The sequence below is a fragment of the Pan troglodytes genome, chromosome 13, assembly GCF_028858775.2.
Source record: "Pan troglodytes isolate AG18354 chromosome 13, NHGRI_mPanTro3-v2.0_pri, whole genome shotgun sequence".
NCBI lineage: Eukaryota > Metazoa > Chordata > Mammalia > Primates > Hominidae > Pan > Pan troglodytes.
Genome location: NC_072411.2, coordinates 123,855,256 through 123,875,878, shown reverse-complemented (window position 1 = coordinate 123,875,878; position 20,623 = coordinate 123,855,256). Strand labels below are relative to the sequence as shown.

At 39.1% G+C, this 20,623-nt stretch overlaps 1 long non-coding RNA gene across 2 annotated transcripts in view; it reads right to left on the bottom strand.

Moving 5' to 3' along the window:
* LOC104005391 (uncharacterized) overlaps positions 1-17,567 on the bottom strand; it is a 62,809-nt gene extending 45,242 nt beyond the window's left edge. For both annotated transcript variants that reach the window (XR_001716485.2, XR_678694.4), the window contains exon 1: positions 17,376-17,567. This is a non-coding gene — a long non-coding RNA (uncharacterized LOC104005391). The remainder of the gene's footprint in view (positions 1-17,375) is intronic.
* Between the last annotated feature and the right edge of the window lie 3,056 nt (positions 17,568-20,623).

Below are 20,623 nucleotides of genomic sequence, written 5' to 3'. Positions count from 1 at the left end.
TGACGTTAAAAAAATGACCAACTTGGAATTTAATATCCTGCTAGACTGTAATTCAAGGGAGAAAGAGAAAGAAAAATAGAGAGAAAAGGAGTAAGAATTTTTAATATACAAAGGCTAAATCTATAAACCTATAGATTACTAAGTTAATTCTTCGAGGAAAAAAATAAAGCCAGTGCAAGATGTAGGAAGCAAAAACCAATAGGAGATTTGTAGATTGGGGTTTTGTTCCTTGTTCTTCAGTTTTACTACCATGTTTGTAGATGTGGCTTTATCTTTATTTTTCCTAATTAAATATTCAAAGTATACTTTTGTGCTGAGATTTGTTTCTTTTTAAAATTCTGGAAAATTCTTATTTCTTATATTTGTACATTTTCTTCTTTCCGAACTTTTATTAGAGGCATACTAGAAATTTTTAATTTAAAATGTCTTTATTCTGAACTTTTAGTGGACGTCATTTTCTCTGTCTTTGAGTATCTTAAATATACTTTAAAGTCTTTATCAGATAGTTCCTTAAAATTAATTTTATTTGGACTGAATCACAGATAAAGACAAATGACCAGATAGTGAAATGGGCAAAGGTTACATGCAAGGAATCACAGAAGAAATCTAAAAGCCAAATAAACATAAAAATATTCACTCCCACTAGGGAACAAGAACAAACATTTGTACAGTATTTACTATATGCCAGGTACCACTCTAGCACTCTATTTCATCTGAACTCATAAATTATTGTGAGAAAAAAAACAAAAACAAAAACAAAAAAACAACTAGTTTACGGGAAATGGAACAGAGGAATGGAGAGATTAAGTAACTTGCCCCGGGTCAAATATCAAATAGCAGAGCTGGGATTTGAATGGCTAGCCTAGAGCTGTGCTATCTAATATGGTAGCCATGAGCTGCATGTGACTATTTAAGTTTACATTTACATTAATTAAAATTAAATTAAATAGAAACATTTAGTTCCTCAGTCACATTGGTACATTGGTCGCTGTTCAAGTGTTCAATAGCCATGTCTGGCTTGTGCTTTACCATAGTGGAAAGCACAGATAGAGACCATTTCCATTATGTAGGCAGTTCTGCGTGGCAATGCTGCCCTCAAAGCCTCTGCTCTTGTCGGCAATGCCACAGTCTTATCAAGGTGCTGTTCTTAGAGGAACTTTTGTTTTCCCTTGCGCTTTTAAAACTCCACTCAAAATTCAAGGTTCTGAGAGATAATCCTATTGGCTTAGTTAGACAAATACAATTAAGAAAATTTGAATTGAATAAGTAATAAAATTTTTTTTATTTGTCAAGTTAGTAAAAATAAAGAAGTATGACATTTTAAGTTATAGTAGGAATGTGGGGAAAAAGAAATATTCACAAGCTGCTCTAGAAATGTAAATTAGTACAGCCACTTTGAAGAGAAATTTGGCAAAATCTTGTTAAATTGAAAATGTGGCCACGCATGGTGGCTCACGCCTGTAATCCCAATACTTTGGGAGGCTGAGGCAGGAGGATCACCTGAGGTAAGGAGTTCAAGACCAGCCTGGCCAACATGGTTAAACCCCATCTCTACTAAAAATACAAAAATTAGCTGGGCATGATGGTGCGTGCCTGTAATCCCAGCTACTTGGGGGGCTGAGGCAGAAGAATGGTTTCAACCCAGGTGGCAGAGGTTGCAGTGAGCTGAGATCACAGCACTGCACTCCAGCCTGGGCAACAGAACAAGACTCTGTCTCCAATACTAATAAAAAAAATGCAGTATCCTCCAACCCAGCACCTTTTTTTTTTTTTAAACAGCAGTAGCACTCTACGTTTTCTTACGCAATGACTTGTTGCTTGGGCCTAATGTTCTCACATAACAGTAGAAAACCAAAATTTGTTGTCACCTCTTAAAGAATCAAGAATTGCATACCAAAAAAAAAAAAACCTTACATAAATTAGAAGGATGAATAAATTTACAGGTGTAAATGCAAACTGTTTCCAACTCAAGGCAAGTAACAGCCCAGGGTGTTCTGGCAGGAAAACACAGGTAAGAAAAAAAGCTGAGTCTTATGGTTTGGACTGACAAGACAGGAACTACAACTGGTTCAGGAGCCCTTGCCAGCCTCTAGAGAATTCCCAGAGCACTCAGTTCTGATACATTAATACCCTGCACAGATCACAGACAGCTGGTCACACAGGCTCACCAAGCCACAGACTTGTCTTCCACAGGCATGTTCTCACCTCAGCCAAGAAGTGACTGAGCCACACGTACTAAGGGTTTAAATCAAAGATATGTGCAGGGTATTAAACAAATACCAAGAGAACAGTTAACTTGAATACAGGATCACAAACAGCAATAAGTTCTACAATCCAGTCCAGCAAATCTTCTAGATATGTCATTCTTAGAAAAACTCTTATACAGGTAAGATGACTTGAGTATTTTTATAGGGAGAATTGTTTTCAAGGATGAAAAATTAAAAACCATATAAATATTCAAATTTAGGTTAATATATAGTGTAAGTAAATGTGATGCATGCACAAAATTAAATGCTAAAAGGAATAAAGTATGCATATATTACATGTCATGTATAACATGTATAAAGTACAACAGAAACATATAAATTGTTAAGTGAAAAAGTTGCAAAATATGTCTGTGTTAATAGCTAAAGTGTTTGTGTGTGTGTGAGTGTGTGTGTGTGTTTGTGTGTGTGTGTGTGTGTGTTTTTTTTTTTTTTTTTCAGGAGATCTCACTGTGTTGCCCAGGCTGGAGTGCAGTGGCGTGATTTTGGCTCACTGCAACATCCACCTCCCTGTTTCAAGCGATTCTCCTGCCTCAGCCTCCTGAGTAGCTGGGACTGACTACAGGCAGATGCCACCACACTTGGCTAAGTTTTTGTATTTTTAGTAGAGAAGGGGTTTCGTCATGTTGGCCAGGCTGGTCTTGAACTCCTGACCTCAGGTGATTCACCTGCCTCTGCCTCCCAAAGTACTGGGATTATAGGCATGAGCCACCACAGCCAGCACTGTGTGTACTTTAACCACAAAAAGCAATACTACATGCTGTTCATGATTCCATATATTTGTATGGAAAAATACAAAGGATAGGCTGGGAGAACATCCACTATTGCAGGGAGAGAAAAGGAATCATGGATGGTGGTTAAGGAGAACTTCAGTTTCTCTGTAATTAATAATGTTCTTTTTAAATATAAGAAGCCAGAGAATTCTGGGAATATAACAGAGTAGAGAGCACCAGAAATCCTTTTCTCTACTCAGACAGCAATACTGGGAAAGGCTTAGAAGGTAAATTGCAGTTAATTTGGGTCAATTCCAGCCAAAGGCAAAATCTGGAAAGCAATTATATAAGTTAGCATTATTGTAATTCAGGTTTGTAATTCTACATTTTGTTTTCTATGTAAGTGACTAATGTGTTAACAAATTATTAGTTGCCTGGGTATGGTAGCTCATGCCTGTAATTTCAGCACTTTGGGAGGCCAAGGTGGGAGGACTACTTCATGCCAGGAGTTAGAGGCCAGTGTGGGCTACATAGTGAGAACCCCCCCATCGCTACATAATTTTTTTTTAAAGTTAGCCAGGTGTAGTAGTGTGCACCTGTAGTCCCAACTGCTTTGGAGGCTGAGGTGAGAGGATTGCTTGAGCCCAGGAGGTTGAGGCTGCAGTGAGCCATGATCATGCCACGGTACTCCAGCCTGGATGAGGGTCTCAAAAAGAAAAATTGTTAGTTTATGTTGTTGGACATAAACTTTAATATCTTTAATGTGATATATTAATGTATCTTAATTTTATGCATGCATCATATTTATTTACACTATACTTTAACCTAAATGTGGATGTTTACATTAATGTATATAAACTTTAATGTATAACGATATAATTTTGTGACATCAACAACTAAAAGGGATGTGGATGGGGCTGTAAAGGAGCAGTTTTGTGTGTTATTAAAGTTAACATGGTAAAAATTCAACTTAGAGTGCTATAATTCTAGGATGTTAAATGTAATCCCCATGGTAACCACAAAGAAAATAGGTATAGAATATACACAAAAGGAAATATGAAGATAATTAAAATGTTTCACTATTTAAAAATTAAACACAAAAGCAAACAGTAATGCAGGAAGTGAGAGACAAAATTTCTCAGGCATATGGAAAACAAAAACATGATCCAGATGTATGCTTTCTACAAGAGACTTGCTTTAGATCTAAAGACACAAACAGATTGAAAATGAAAGAATGTAAGGAAATTCAAAATAGAACTACCATATGACCTGGTAATTCCTCTTCTGAATATATTATATACAAAGGAAATAAAATCACCACCTCATAAAGGTATCTGAACTACCATGTTGATTGCAGCAGTATTCAAAGTGACCAAGATATGGAAACAACCAAAGCCCCAAACTGTCAGTTGACAAATAAATGGATAAAGAAACTATAGCATATGTGTATATGTGTGTATATACATATATATATACACACAATTTATATATTATTCAGCTTTATAAAAAGAGGGAGCTCTTGTTTGTCACAACATGGATGAATCTGGAGGACATTATGTTAAGTGAAATAAGCCAGACACAGAAAGAAAACTTCTGCATGATCTCGCTTATATAAGGAATCCAAAAGAAAAAAAAGTGTCAAATACACAGAGATAGAGAATAAAACAGTGGTTACCCCAGGTGAGGTGTGGGAATTGTGGGAAGAATGGAGAGATGTAGGTCAAAGGATACAAATTATCAAATATGTAGAATGAACAAATTTAGAGATCTAATGTGTAACATTCAGAGTATACTTAATAGTATTTTATTGTACTTGGGAGTTTTGCTAAAAGACTAAATTTTAGGTACTCTTACCACACACACACAAAATGTGTAACTATGTGAGATGATGGACATGTTAATTTGCATGACTATAGTAAGCATTTCACTATGTATATGTATATCAGACATAATTTTATTCAACTTAAAAATATAACAATTTTTTTTTTAAAAAAAGAAAGTGAAAGGATGAAAAAAAGAGTTCCATGCAAACAGTTACTAAAAGAGAGTAGGTTGATTATACTAATATCAGACAATATATAGTTTGAATTAAAAGGACATTAAATATTAATAAAGAATTTAATACAGCAAGAAAACATAATAGTTATAAACATTACACATTTGATAACAAACTATCAAAATATATGAAACAAAAATTGACAGAACTGAAGAGAGAAATTGAAAGTTCTACAATAATGATTGGAGATCTCAATACCTTTCTTAATAATAAATAGAACAACCAGCCAGGCACAGTGGTTCACGCCTGTAAACCCAGCACTTTGGGAGGCCAAGGTGGTCAGATCACCTGAGGTTAGGAGTTTGAGACCAGCCTGGCCAATATGGTGAAATCTCGTCTCTGTTAGAAAGACAAAAATTAGCCGAGCATGGTGGCAGGCACCTGTAGTCCTAGCTATTTGGGGGGCTGAGGCAGGGAAATTGCCTTAACCCAGGAAGTGAAGGTTGCAGTGAGCTGAGATCACACCACTGCACACCAGCCTGGATGACAGACCAAAACTCTGTCTCAAAAAATAATAATAACAATAATTAATAAAACAGACAGAAGATAAGTTATGAAGTGGATGACTGAAACAACACAATAAACAAATTAAACCTAATAGAACTCTACCCAATAACAATAGCATACACATTCATCTCAAGAATACTTGGGACATTTTCCAGGATAGACCGTATGTTAAGCCTCAATCAACTTAAAAAAATAGGTATAATATAAAATATCTTCTCTTACCACAACAGGATAAAATTGGAAATCAAAATGGAAAATTCACAAATTTATGGGTATTAAACAACTTGTAAATAACCAATGACCAAAGAAGAAATCACAAGAAATTAGAAAATACTTAGAGATGAATGGAAACAAACACAATATACCAAAACGTATGGGATGTAGTGAAATTAGTACTAAGGGAGAAATTTGTAGCTACAAATGCATATATTAAAAACCAGGATATATCTCCAATTAAAAACCTAACTTTACAACTTAAGGAACTCCAAAAATAAGAATAAGCACAAAGCTAGCAGAAGGAAGGAAATAACAAAGATTGGAGCTGAGACAAACAAGCCAGAGAATAGGGAGGAAATCCTGACACATGCCACAACATAGATGAACCTTAAAGTCATTTTATTAAATGAAATAAGCTAGTCACAAAAACACAAATACTGTATGATTCCATTTATATGAAGTACTTAGAGTAGCACAAATTATAGAGAGAAAGTAAAGTGGTGTTTGCTAGATGCTGGTGGGAGGAAGGAATGGGGAGTTATTGTTTAATGGGTACAGAGTTTTAGTTTTGCAAGATGAAAAGCATTCTAGAGATGGATGGTAGTGATGGGTGTACAACAATACTAATGTACTTAATACCACTGAACTGTACAGTGAAGATGGTAAGTTTTATGTTGTGTGTATTTTACCACAAAACAATGGGGAAAAACGATTTACAATTAACCATTTTGCTAATAAATTAAATTTTACTTTTAAAAGGTACTGTATAAAGGAAGAAAAGGAGAAAACCGTGTTCTACCTAGTCTAGGTGCCATGTGCTGGTGATATTGGCCAGTCCTGATTTTGTGAAGGGGCGTTGTTATTATTAGAATCAGCTTGTCCTTCGTCCTCACACTCCGGCTAATTTATAGGAATAGGTAATGGCCAATGCGAGCTAATATTCTATAGGCAGACAGAGATTTTTAAAAATACACAATAAAAAGCTAAAAAGTGGTAAATGTTATGGGGACAAGAATAAAATCAGGAAAGGAGGGCATGGGTTATTAAAGTATTAAATAATACATCATCCCTGAGAAGATTAAATCTGAACTTCAGTTAATACTCCCCTTGCCCTGCAAAAGACTGGATACAGGCAGGCGTTTCTTTTCTAAAATTCTGTGCTGTACAGCAAATGTTTACATGCTTCTCTGGACCCCATACTTCTTTCTATGCTTCACCCTATAGACTAATGAAATTAACTATGCAACATCTGCATGATTTGATTACAAAGGCCATTTCTCCATGAAGAGACCTGAGCCTGGGGACCCAGAGGGGTTGTGTGGTGGCTAAACTTCTCACTTCCTGTGTTTTAGGATAAAGTATCAGCAACTGATGACCTGAGATATTTCTTACTTTCAACCTGAAAGCACCTAATATACCAATAATAGCTGTTCTCCCATTTTATAGCTGTTGTTTACACACACGACTCATTCATTAGGTTTGAAAAACGTGTTAACGAACACTATTAGAAACAAATATTATAAAATATAAACTTCTGTAAATTCTGGATATTGAGAACTTAGGTGTCTTATTTTTAGTATTATTCTGTAATTTTTTAATTTCCCCCCTACAAAAGAGGCAAATAAATACTGCATTCCCCATTTTATAGATGAAACTCGTAAGGCTCCAGAGAGGTCAAATGACCTAGCCAAAGTCAGAAAGCAAATTACCGATGGGAGAAACGGGCTCTCCTTCCATCCTCATTCAAACAGAACTATCTGGCAACTTAAAGGTAGAAATCTCTTAGAGGCAGCAATTTACTTCTTCCTCGTGTTTTGTTTTGTTTTGTTTTGTTTTGTTTTGTTTTGTTTTGTTTTGTGACAGTCTTGCTCTGTTGCCCAGGCTGGAGTGCAGTGGCACGATCTCAGCTCACTGCGACCTCTGCCTCCTGTGTTCAAGAGATTCTTCTGCCTCAGCCTTCTGAGTAGCTGGGACTGCAGGGGTGTACCACCACGCCCAGCTAATGTTTTGTATTTTTAGTAGAGATGGGGTTTTGCCATGTTGGCCAGACTGGTCTTGAACTCCTGACCTCAGATGATGCACCTGCGTTGGCCGCCCAGTGTTTTCGGATTACAGGCATGAATCACTGCACTGCCAAGTAGCTTGGTTTGACTGCCTTCAGACAGCCTGAATAAAAGGAAATATACAGTTCCCTCTGGGACTGGAAGGTGATGGGCTTCTCTAAGGACTGGTGCCTTACGATAGACTGGTGCTTTGTAATTGCACAATAAAGGTTGGGTGAATTGCACTAAACCAAACCAAATTCGACGAAGTGGAACTGAGTTGCTGGTAATGAAGAGAATTAGTGCAGGGATTGTCTTTTCTGAACATCACAGAAGAAACAGAAACTGTTCTCCAGGGCTGGTAGAACCCAGGCGTCAACAACCCCAAGGTAGTTACAGTCTTTTCAGCTGCGATGAATTATGCCTGCTGAATAAAACAATCATCTTTCTAATTTAATGTGGAACAATGAACTCAGAAAAATAAAAGCAGACCATTGTCACTTGAAAATTTATTTTAATCCATCTTCCATACGTTTTTTCTATATCTAGGAGCAAATGTGTCAAAACATTTATTATTATGACTGCTTCCCCATAATAATAATATTTGTCATACCAAACAAATTGAAGAAATATTTTCCTTCTGGAAAAAACATCTTAGGTAAGTTTTGAATTAGCATTAGTAAATCCTCACTTTTATCAGAATCTTCCAGTATTTTCTGGTTTGCCCTTCACTCCCTATGTACATATTTCCTTTAACATGTCACTTTTCCAGGTGACAACTGCCCTAAAGAGGCCAGTTTCCCACAGCAATATGTCAGAAACGATAAGCTTTCTTTGATGACACACAGCTAAACTTGGCCTTTTAAACACTGGTCTTTCCAGTCTATTACATGCTTACAAACCTTTGTTTTGCTGTCACTTGGGGGAAGAAAAGTATACAAATCAATTGGGTTAGGATTTTTTTTTCCATTGAATTAACTAGTGAAACCTTTCTCTTCTCTATTCCTTTTACTTACACAACTCAAAAAGTCCATCTTAATTCCTCCTAATGGTACCAGACAACTGTGTTGCGTGGTCCTTCAAGTTGCAGTAGGCAAAGTGCTTTGGGCCCAGATCAATCATAGCTGTACAAATGGGAACAAGCTACACAACCCATACTAAAACAGCAAAACAAATGGCCCCTACTTTTAATAATGCAGCTTTGCACACAGAGCACACAATGGCCTTTAAATTAAGAAATTAGTTACATTTCCTTGATAGCTCACATTCTTATTAGCACAATTGGCATACTTACTTGGCCTCCTTATAATTATTCATAAAATATCATCTTACATGAGATATCTCATTTTCCACTACTTTTTACATTTTAAAAAATATTATTATTATGATTACTATTATTATTAAATGGCATATGCCCAGCTATTTATGTAAAAGGAAGAAAGAAAAGATATTTGCTATGAGATGGAAGCTGGTAATTATGCTTTGCTAAGCATATCACGGACGTCCAGCTGGCACAATTAAAAAATAGCTGATCAGTTCCAGTTATTGATTCTGCTAACATGTTTGTTCACGGTTGCTTCTTGTCTAATTAGTTTTTTCTGCTTTCTTAGTCTAAAAGCATACCTTTCCAGACGAGGCTATTTTCAGACAGTAGTGAGCAAGGCTTCCTTTAGTTACCCTCTAGATTTTTTTTTTATGCAATAGTTTGCGTATTCATTTATTCATTTAGCTGGGAGATGGCCTGAAAGCTAGACTTTTCTTTGGATTCCTTATTGAATTTCAAATCTGGATTTTACATGCTTTTCTTTTTAAATGGATGTCTTGGTAGCATTGGTACGGCCACATTTGAAGCTGTTGTCATCAGAGAGTGACGTGGTGGTCGCCGTCCCCACAAGTTGGAACAAGTTTGAAAATGCCTAAAAGATGCGTGCTGCCTGTCCTATTTGGTGAGGCTTGTTAGAAGCCTTCATTCTCCCTCCTGCCAAAAAAGAAAATCTAACTCAACATAATTTCCATTTTCTAAACGTAGATTGTACAAAAAAAAGTGAAAATCTTTTTGCTACTAACAAAATCAGGGGCGAAATGCAGCGTTAATTTCCAGAAATAAAAGCGTAGGTTGTGGTCCTAGAAAACCGACCTGCTCTATTGAAGGAGCAAATGCATATGGTATGGAATCTTTGCCTTCGTCAAAGTTTGTGGGATGAAGATTCAAAATACAGCAACAGATGCTAGTGCGAATTGGAGGCAGAGTGTCCGTGGCCCAGCGAGCAGTTTACTAATAAAGCCTGCCCCGGCTCTACGGCTAGGTGCCACGGCAATGGCAGCTGCCACAAAGCTCGGGAATGCCAGTACGCCGTCAACATTTTAATCACTCCTGTACAGGCGAAGAGTAAATGTTGCTCTTTTTTAATACTGCTACTTTTTTTTTTCCTAATGCAAGATTTGGAAGCCAGGGTATCTGTTTGCCTAAGCATTAAAAATGAGACAGAAAAGAACCTTTGAGTATTCTAATAGGGATTTCTGTTCTCTCAGTAAAAGAAGATGGGATCGATCCATTTTTATCTGGTGTTTTTACTGTTAATTGCTGATTTAGTTGGTCCTGTTGCTATAAACCTTTCATACCATGGAATATGAGCCAATTTTCCTTCTTCAACAAAAGAGCATCTTGCAGATTATAATATTCCATTAACTTTACAGTTTTACTTTAGCACCATATCGAGGCATTGGGACACTTTGAGTCAAAGGATAGAAAATTAATTTTTACTTTTTTATTACGTTTGCAATAGAAAATTACTGATGACATAGCTGGTGTAGAATTAAAATGACACAAGAAATTATAAATGTTATTTCCTCCAGTGAAAAGAAAGTGGACAATTAAAAGCTTTAACACTGTTTGGATCCGTTCTAAATGTCCACAAAAGACTGAAATTTGGGGGGAAAAAAAAAGTAAAAATGTGGAAAGCTTTAACCTTTTAAAACCACTGCTGTTAAAACCACAAGATTTTGGTGTAAAACATGATATACAATAGGAATGATAATGAATTACATCAACTCAACAAAAAAATAGTCACAAGTAAAATAATCTTCAACGAAGGCATATTTCAAAGATGATAATGTAATGGTGAAATTGGCCAACTCTGGCTCGAGGGCCAAATCTGGCCCACTGCCTGTTTTTACAAATAAAGTTTTACTGGAACACAGACACATTCATTCCTTTACACACTGCCTATGGCTGTTTTCATGCTATAGCAGCAGACCTGAGTGGATGCAGCAGGGAATGTATGGCCTGCATAGCCTAAAATGTTTATTTTAGAGATGTTTACAGAAAATGTTTGCAAATCCCTGGTATAAAACATAAAATATTTAGATATTTTCTCCCTTAAAAAAGCAGAAATAAGATGCAATTTCCTTTGCTCTTTTTTTGAAGGGGAGGGGACACAAAAACTAGTCAAATGTTCAAGAACCTAATACTGACTTAAGATAATGGATTCTTCCTAAAAGAACATTCCAAAGAGAATCAAAACCTACAGGAGGCTGGGCAAGGTGGCTCACACCTGTAATCCTAGCGCTTTGGGAGGCTGAGGCAAGAGGATCAAGGGTGACTTGAGGCCAGGAGTTTGAGACCAGCCTGGCAACATAGCAAAATCCTGTCTCTACAAAAAGTTAAATAATTAGCTGAGTGGTGATGGTGTGCCCTGTAGTCCCAGCTACTCAGGAGGCTGAGGCAGGAGGATCAACTGAGTCCACGAGTTTGAGGTTGTAGTGGGCCGTGATCATGCCGCTGCACATCAGCCTGGGTGACAGAGCAAAACCTTGCCTCAAGAGAAAAAAAAAAAAAAAAAAGAAATGGAAAAAAGAAAAAAAAAATAAAACCTAAAGAAAAACTGAGACTTTGGAGCATCCCTGAAGAAATAAACTTGCTGATGTGTTCAGTTATTCAGATACTCAGAAAACACTATTAACAGGCTGGGTGTGGTGGCTCACGCCTATAATCCCAGCACTTTGGGAGGCTGAGGAGGGCAGATCACAATGTCAGGAGTTCGAGACCAGCCTGGCCAATATGGTGAAACCCCGTCTCTACTAAAAATACAAAAATTAGCCGGGCAAGGTGGCAGGCGCCTATAGTCCTAGCTACTTGGGAGGCTGAGGCAGGAGAATAGCTTGAACCAGAGAGGCAGAGGTTGCAGTGAGCCGAGATCATGCCACTGCACTCCAGCCTGGGTGACAGAGTGAGACTCCATCTCAAAAAGAAAAAGAAAAAAAGAAAGAGAAAAAAACACTATAAAAAATAAGAGACCCTGTCTTCACATTTTTAATTCAGTTTATTACCAATCAGTAATGCTTTCACTTTGACATATTGCCTAGATTCCCTCATTTCTCTGCCAATTATGTCCATAGCTTTTTGTCACTACCCGGCTGACCTCCTTTACATCTGTTTAACTGGATGAGCTCCACTTGTTCACATAGTCCATGTCCTGCCACGCTGTCCCTCAGGCTGGGTTTACCTTTGGTGTCACCAACCCTACGATTCTCAGGCACATCCTCCACCTTTTCCCTCCCCCCATTCCCACCTCTAACATTTAGTCATTTCAGGAGCTCCTCCCTTTTCCACTTCAAAACATACTGGCAGGGAGGCTTCAGACTCCTTTCCCGTGGTGTGGTGCCTGATAAGACTGAGGCCACACTCCCCTCCTCCAAAAGCATTAGGTGTTTTTTTTTTTTAAATTATTATTATTTTAATTTTTTGAGACTGAGTCTCTCTCTTTTTGTCCAGGCTAGAGTGCAATGACACAATCTCGGCTCACTGCAACCTCCACTTCCCAGGTTCAAGCGATTCTCCTGTCTCAGCCTCCCGAGTAGCTGGGATTACAGGCGCCTGCCACTACGCCCAGCTAATTTTTGTATTTTTAGTAGAGACGGGGTTTCATCATGTTGGCCAGGCTGGTCTCAAACTCCTGACCTCAGGTGATCTGCCTGCCTCGGCCTCCCAAAGTGCTGTGATTACAGGCATCAGCCACAGCACCTGGCCAAGCATTTAATTTTATTTCAGGAGACAGGCACATCAAATGCACCTGTCCACACTTCAGACTTCCGAGAGTGGGAAATCCACCCTGGGGAATGGTGTTTTGCAGAGGTGAGGCTATAGAGTTGGGGTGGGTCACTGAGGATGAGTCTTGGGTTGCCTTCCTGGTACCAGTCAAAGCATTTGACCAAGTACTGCTCACATCTTAGACCTAATGGCCAACTGTGTCCTTTCTCTGCTATGCCTGCTCCCAATCTGATACATCCCTTCCTTAGGTGGTCCAGTAAAATAAATCCTCCAGTAAAATAAATTCCTTGAGGGCAAAGGCTGCTTCCACAGTCACCACTATATGCTCAGTACTCAGTACAACATCAGGTCTGAAACACAAGCTCGTGAAATATTGAAATATCTGAGTGTATTCCACCTTGCATAATGCCCCAGTGGCTGCCCCCTTTTTTTTTTTTTTTTGAGACGACGTCCCACTCTTGTCACCCAGGCTGGAGTGCAATGGCCCAATCTCGGCTCACTGCAATCTCCACTTCCCAGGTTCAAGTGATTCTCCTGCCTCAGCCTCCCAAGTAGCTGGGATTACAGGCTCCTGCCACCATGCCTGGCTAATTTTTTTATTTTTAGTAGAGACGGGGTTTCACCACGTTGGCCAGGCTGGTCTCAAACTCCTGACCTCAGGCGATATACCTGCTTCAGCCTCCCAAAGTGCTGGGATTACAGGAGTGAGCCACCATGCCCCACCTGCTCTCTTAACTAAGAGTAAAAGCCAAAGCTCTCACTAGGGCCCCAAAGGCCCAACACGGTCTGGCTCCCATTTCCTCTCTGCCCTTCTCTTCTCTGCGTCTCCAGTCTCCTATAATCCCAGCACTTTGGGAGGCCCAGGCGGGCAGATCATCTGAGCTCAGGAGTTCGAGACAGCCTGACCTGTGCTCCAGGCCTGCTGGCCTCCTCTCTCACTGCCCTCCTTCTGCCGCCTCAGAGCCTTTGCACTTCCTGTTTCTTCTGCCTCGTGATACCCACGGCCTATGGCGCTTGTTTCTTTCAAGCCTCTGCTCAAATGTCCATTCCAAATGTCGCACTTCCTCATAACCCTCCATCCTCTTAAACTTACTTTATTCTTTTCCCATAGCACATCACCTTCTAAGATAATATATGCCATACCCATGTATTTTTCTTGCATTATAGCTCTCTCCATTAGCATATAAACTGCACAAAAGCTGGAAATTTGTTTTCCTAATTGTTGTCTTCCCAGGATGTCAGTCCCTGACGGATACACATCAAGCACTCCATGAGTATTTCCAGAATGAATGAGTTCCAAAACATATGAGCAAGAAACAGACTCACCATCACTCACTTTCTTTTTCTCATGACTCCACATTATAAATATGCACAAATAAAGGCTAGTTTATAAAAGGGTGCTTCTTCCCCACCCACTCCTATTGTGCCTCCTGTTCCACCTGCTTCATCTCACCTTCCCTCTGATGTCTTTTCTAATTAAATAGAAAGTCTTCTCCCATCTCAAACTTCATCTGCATTAAGACCCTTGTTACAATGGACTCCTGAAGCCCGTGCGGCATTGCTGTCCAGCTGCCTGAAAAACCACAGGAGCTGAACTACGGGTGGTCCTCTTGGCCTGTGTCCACTAGGCCCCAGATGGCACAGATCTTCCAGACAGCAAATCTAATATATGTAGAGTCTGAACAAGTCACAGCGCTCTGTGATTACCGAGGAGAGAACCTCTTCAGAGTGATCATCATTATATAGCCATATGACAGTCCTCTCTCCTGACATATGGGCTGGGAGTTAGGATGACTGTCACCCCACTTAGTTCCTAAATTGCTGAAGGGCAAAAGAGCATTTCTTCGGACCAAGTAAAACCTCACAGTAGCTAGCATGATGTTTTTCTCCCAGTAAGTGCAGAGATGTTGACACACAGTGGAAATGAGGAAACAAGAGAGAAATATGGCCATGGCTTAGTTATTTTTCTAGAACTATGTCATTACCAAACACAGGTGATGGCTCTAGTAGGGGTGTGGTCCAGGTGCACAGGACCTGTTTTGACAACATATGCAATAAGTATACAGAGAGATGCAGATTCGAAGAAAGGTGTGTGCACAGAAGGAACTCAAAGACTTTTATATCTCTGTGATTTCACGGTCTTTTTTTGTAACATCCAGTATGCACCAAATATTCACAGGGAAACTTATCATCCAATTTTGTAACTTTTTATTTTTATACCAAATGAAAGTATGTACTTTTCCAGATTTAAACATAAGATGTAGAATTTCCAGAAACAGCTTCTTATCTCATGATTTCTAAATAAATTGCAACGTAATTCAACTAATTCACCTGTTATTTATGATTCAGGTATTTATTTTTCAATTGGAGAAAAAAATAGCCATATTACCGTGGTTCCTGGTGAAAAACGAAACAAAACACAAAAGTATAAACAATTAAGAGATTCTGTGAATGTACTATGGCCAGGGTGGGACTAAAACATCCACTCCGGTATAGCTGGGGTCGCAGCCCCTGCCGCATGGCTACAGAAACTCAACAGTTTTCCCTGCTACAATAGCAGCTCCTTTTCCGCCAGCTGCTGCAGACCTCACAATTCTCTTTCCTTCTTTCTTTCCCGGTTCTTATATCCCCTCCACTGACCAAATACCCTCCTTATCAATTTGTCAGTGATGGCTGGAGAGGTGAGTCCAGATGACAAAGGCCAGGGAGGGCCACAGCCTGTCCTGTTTCCATGAGCCCGTCCCTCCATCCCAGCCCTCCCTCCCCAGTACTGCAGCTTCTCCTCATCCCATTGCCTGTTCTCTTGCTGTTTCCCTGCGCTGGTCCCAGTGCCTCAACGTGCCCTCATAGGACACTCCTCACTCCAGAGTTCCTATCCTGGTTTCTATATTCACAGCATAAAAAGCCCTAATTCCAAGCCCAGGATCTTCTTTGTCTAGCCGTAGGAAACCCCACCAGCAGCTTCAAGCTGACAACCAACACGGAGCCGGCTGACTGGCATCTCAAAAAAAGAAAAAAAAAAAAAACAAAAACCTCTGCTCTCACTCACGGGCCTGCAGCAAAGGGCATGCATCTTCCTGGTATTGACCTTGGCACTGGCGGTGTACTTCCCCACAGGAACGTGTTGTGCTTGGAGAGTGGAACATGCAGTACCATACATAGAAACACCCTTCATGAATAGGTGGGAGTGGGGGAAGGGAGAATAATCCCTTACAGTCACACCTCAACTTCACAAGGGAAGGAAAAACCGTCACAACTGTGGGAAACCCTCAAAGTTGTCAAGAATAAATGTCCCAGGTGAAAACTGCTATGCTGAAATTTCTCACCAAACTTCCTTTTTCTTCATTCAAGGCTCATTCATGTAGAAACTTACACCAGTACAGTCAACTAATCTGCCTTCTACGTCTGAATTATGTCCTCCTCCCTTGCCCTAAATTCATATGCTGAAATCCTAATCCCCAGTACCTCATAATGTGACTGTATTTGAAGATAGGGTCATTAAAGTGGTAATTAAGTTAAAAGGAGGTCACTAGAGTGGGTCATAATCCAATATGTCTTGTGTTCTTATATGACACAGGCACACAAAGAGGGAAGACCATGTGAAGTTTACAGGGAGAAAGCAACCACTTAGAAATCAGGGAGAGAGACCTCTGAAGAAACCAACCTTCCTGACACCTCCAGAATTGTGAGAATATAAATTTCTGTGGTCTAGGCCACATAGTATGTGATATTTGTTACAGAAGCTCTAAAAAAAACCACAATATCCCTAAACCTTGTCACTGGTGTATAAATAAGATGACCCTCATTGGCAATTTAACTATACCTGCCTTTGTTTTCATGTGAAAATCTTTTGCAACCTCTTAATTCATTAGAGAAAAAGAAACTTTTGAAATGCCTTCCCTGTTGGAGATTGCTACGTAGAAGGGGTTTCAAATATTTTTCAGACACCAGTTTTGTAATCTAACAGAAATACATGGGAGGTACCTACTTGAGAAATCTTTCTAATCTCTAAATTCAGAGTTTAGTCAGGCGTGGCTGTGCACGCCTGTAATCCCAGCTACTTGGAAGACTGAGGTGGGAGGGTTGCTTAAGCCCAGGAGTTTGAGGCTACAGTCGCTGCACACCAGCCTGGGTGACAGAGTGAGACCCTCATCTCAAAACAAATAAATAAATAAGTGGTGGGGGGAAATAAATTCAGGGTGTAGAAATCTGACAATTGGGGTGTGGAGTGTAATCCATCGGCAATTTTTTCTTCCTTTCTTCCACTGTAACAGAAGACTTAGCTAAGTAAAATGGGCACCAAATTAACAGCATATTTCCCAGCCTCCCTCTTCAACCCAGTCCTTGCTCCCCTTGCTGTTTCCCTGAACCTCACTAATAGAGGCTCAGCAGTAAGACTAGGATTTAGCTACTGGCAAGTGAGCAGAAGTGTACAACTTTCAAGTCATATCCATGAACAAAAAAAGCATGCCCCTCCCTTCTTTCCTCTTACCCCCGAGTCTGAATGCAGAAATGGTGATGACCTACCTTTAGGACAAGAGCATTGCCTTCAGAATTTCAGATATTGAGAAGGAAGGAGCCTCAGTCCCAGCATAGCTGAGCTTCTTGATATCCAGGGCTCCTTAGATTGTTACATGAGAATGACATGAATTTCTTCCTTATTTAAGTCATTGCATTGTGAGTTTCTTATTATAGCAGACTAGATTGTTTCTTAACTAATACTCGAGTGCTGTGAAATAAAAAAAAATAGATAAGAATCTGGACAGGAAAAAAAAGAAAAAGCGTGAAACATTTCCTATATATATCATTTATCAATGCACTGATTTATCACTTAAAATCAATGCTTTTTTACAAATAAAGGGAAAGTCAGATGATCAAATAGAAAAATGGGCAAGATACTTAAAAAGGCCCTTCACACACACAAAATATCTACATGAAACTGAAACATAGGAAAAGGTACACAATCTCATTGGTTATCACATGACCACAATACAACCCCCAAACCCCCAGCATGGCTAAAATCAAAACCACTGACAACACCAAGTGTTGTCACAAATGTGAAGTGATTGGAGTTTTCCTACACTTGTTGCTGGTGGGAAGGTAAATTGTATAATCATGTTTGAAAACTCTTTGGCACTGTCTACTGCCAAGAGCTGATTATATGCAGATCGTCTGCCCTACCAGTTGTGACACCTAAGCAAATGTATGCCTATATTTCCTGAAAGGCATACACTAGAATGTTTTAAACAGCATTATTCATACTGACCCTAACTGAAAACATCCAAATGTCCACCAGTAATAGAGTAGATGAATAGATTGTGCAATGTTCATACAATGGAATACTGTATAGAAACGACACAGCCACACAAAACAACATAGATGAATCTCAAAAGTGGAGTGCTGAGCAACGGAAGCCAGACACAAAAGAGAAGAGAAACTTCCTGAATCACTGTGCCAGGTAGCTCTTCCAGCCTAAGTAACTTCTGGGTTCTAGTAAATCCTGGCCAGTGGCTCTCTTTTGCTGCCTGATTCTTTCATGATAGCAACACACACGTATGCTTCGTGAGTGAGGACATTCAAGACTCAAAGAAAGATGAATTCTCCTTCCTAATCTATTATAGCCAAATAAAATAGAAGGAAAGGTAGGCCAGGTGCAGTGGCTCACGTCTATAATCCCAGCACTTTGGGAGGCCCAGGCGGGTGGATCATCTGAGCTCGGGAGTTTGAGACCAGCCTTACCAACATGGGGAACATGCTGGTCTCTACTAAAAATACAAAATTAGTCAGGCTTGTTGGCTGGTGCCTGTAATCCCAGCTACTTGGGAGGCTGAGGCAGGAGAATTGCTGGAAACTGGGAGGCCGAGGTTGCGGGGAGCCAAGATCATGCCACTGCACTCCAGCCTGGGCAACAAGAGTGAAACTTGGTCTCAAAAAAAAAAAAAAAAAATAGAAGGAAAGGCTCAATGACACATTATCATAAGGAAAGAAAACTTTACAATTAGCACATTTATAAGAGGCAAGTTAATGAGTTTTAGCTCAAGTAAGTTTCCAGTGTCTGTGTGTGGCTGGAAGCTGAGACTTAGCAAGAAAAGGCTGCAATGGATTGATAAGAGATGACTTGGGCAGACGAAAGTGTTGGTCATACAAGTAGAGAAGAAAAGTCTTATTTAAAAAGTTATCTGAGTACACAAAGCCAGAAAAAAACATGCTTATGAAAACAAAGCTTTGGAGCCAGATGGCTCTAGGTTCGAATCAGGGCTGTATAATTTACTATCTGTGCAACCTTGGGCAAATTACTTGGCCTCTCTGATCCTCTATCTGCCAAATAGGGAGAATGATTATTTCTATCTTGCAGCAATTTTGTGAGGATAAAATGAGGAATAGACATAGTACTCAGTAAATTTCAGCTGTAATCATTTCTATAGTTACTACTAATTTTATTATTCTTCTTATTATTATCATCTGCATAATTTAGCAGGGATATTGCCATTAAGCTACATGATTCATTGTAATTCTACTCAACATGATATATAAAGTACTTGCATGATCAACAGTACTGAATCTTAGGAAGAGATTTAATGTTTAGAAGATTTATTAGCTGAGGCATCATTGTTCTTATGGCATTTTAAATAAGTTATATTCTGGTTGTTCTTATTCATTCACATGAAGCGAGTTCTCCTTAGAGGCCTCCTGTCCTACTACGCAAATATAAAACAAAAAAGCCACTTGGCCTTTGTCTATCAGCTCAGAGAGTCATTTGAGCTCCCTTCTGTATGTAATACAAACCAATTGAAAAAGAAACTAAGGACAATTATTCAGATAATTCAAGGAGCAAAAAAACAAACAAAAAACAAAAAAAAGAAATGAAAATCTTTATTGAATTATATTTTGTATGATGAGGCTCACCATGGAACTGTTCAACTACCAATTTCTTATAGTTTTACCACCTTTCTAGGCCTTCTAATTTTGGTTTTCTTGCTATTACAAAATGATATGTAGTGGTTGCCTAAATAGGCTTCTAAAATACAAAAATCTTGTTTATAGACATGGCTTAATACAGAAACACCTGAAATAATGCTCACAGTCTAAGATCATTAGGACAGAGAACCTTCTAGCTTGCTACACACTGGAATTCCCAATTGCATCTTCAAAGAAAGGTCTACATTAGTGATTGCAGTCTGGATTTATAGACTGTTTTGGATTCTCACATCTCTATAGTCATTTGCATAGTACAAAAAACATATTACATAAGAAGTCAGTCAAGCTAAATTATAGGCAGTTCTTTTCAATCAGGCCACTGCGGTTCTGTGTTGCTCAGTTCAGCTCCCTGTCTCCAACTGCTCAAATGTTGCCATGGTGACCAATTTTTGTCATGTACATTCCTAGGTCCCATGCAGCCCCCTTCTTCAGAGCACTTTGCCATCACGACAGCGACCGCTAGCTGTTATGTTATTATTTAATCTCTCCTTAGTAATACAGGTCACCTTTAAGGTGAATTCTTGAAACCCGAGTATAAATGATATGTTAGACAAACAAAAAAAGTATACTAAATAAAATGATAATAGGAATGACAAAAAATTAGACTACTTAACCTTCCATAAGCAGGAGCTCTATGAACTTACTCCCTTACTATTTTATACCTATATCACTATCCAGTTCATTGGAAGACCGATTTGATTCTTTTAAGACAAATGTAATAATGCGATTTAAAAACCATTGCGCTGAATTTGATCCACCATGCTGTAATCCATCTGATTGTTGAATTTTCCACTGTT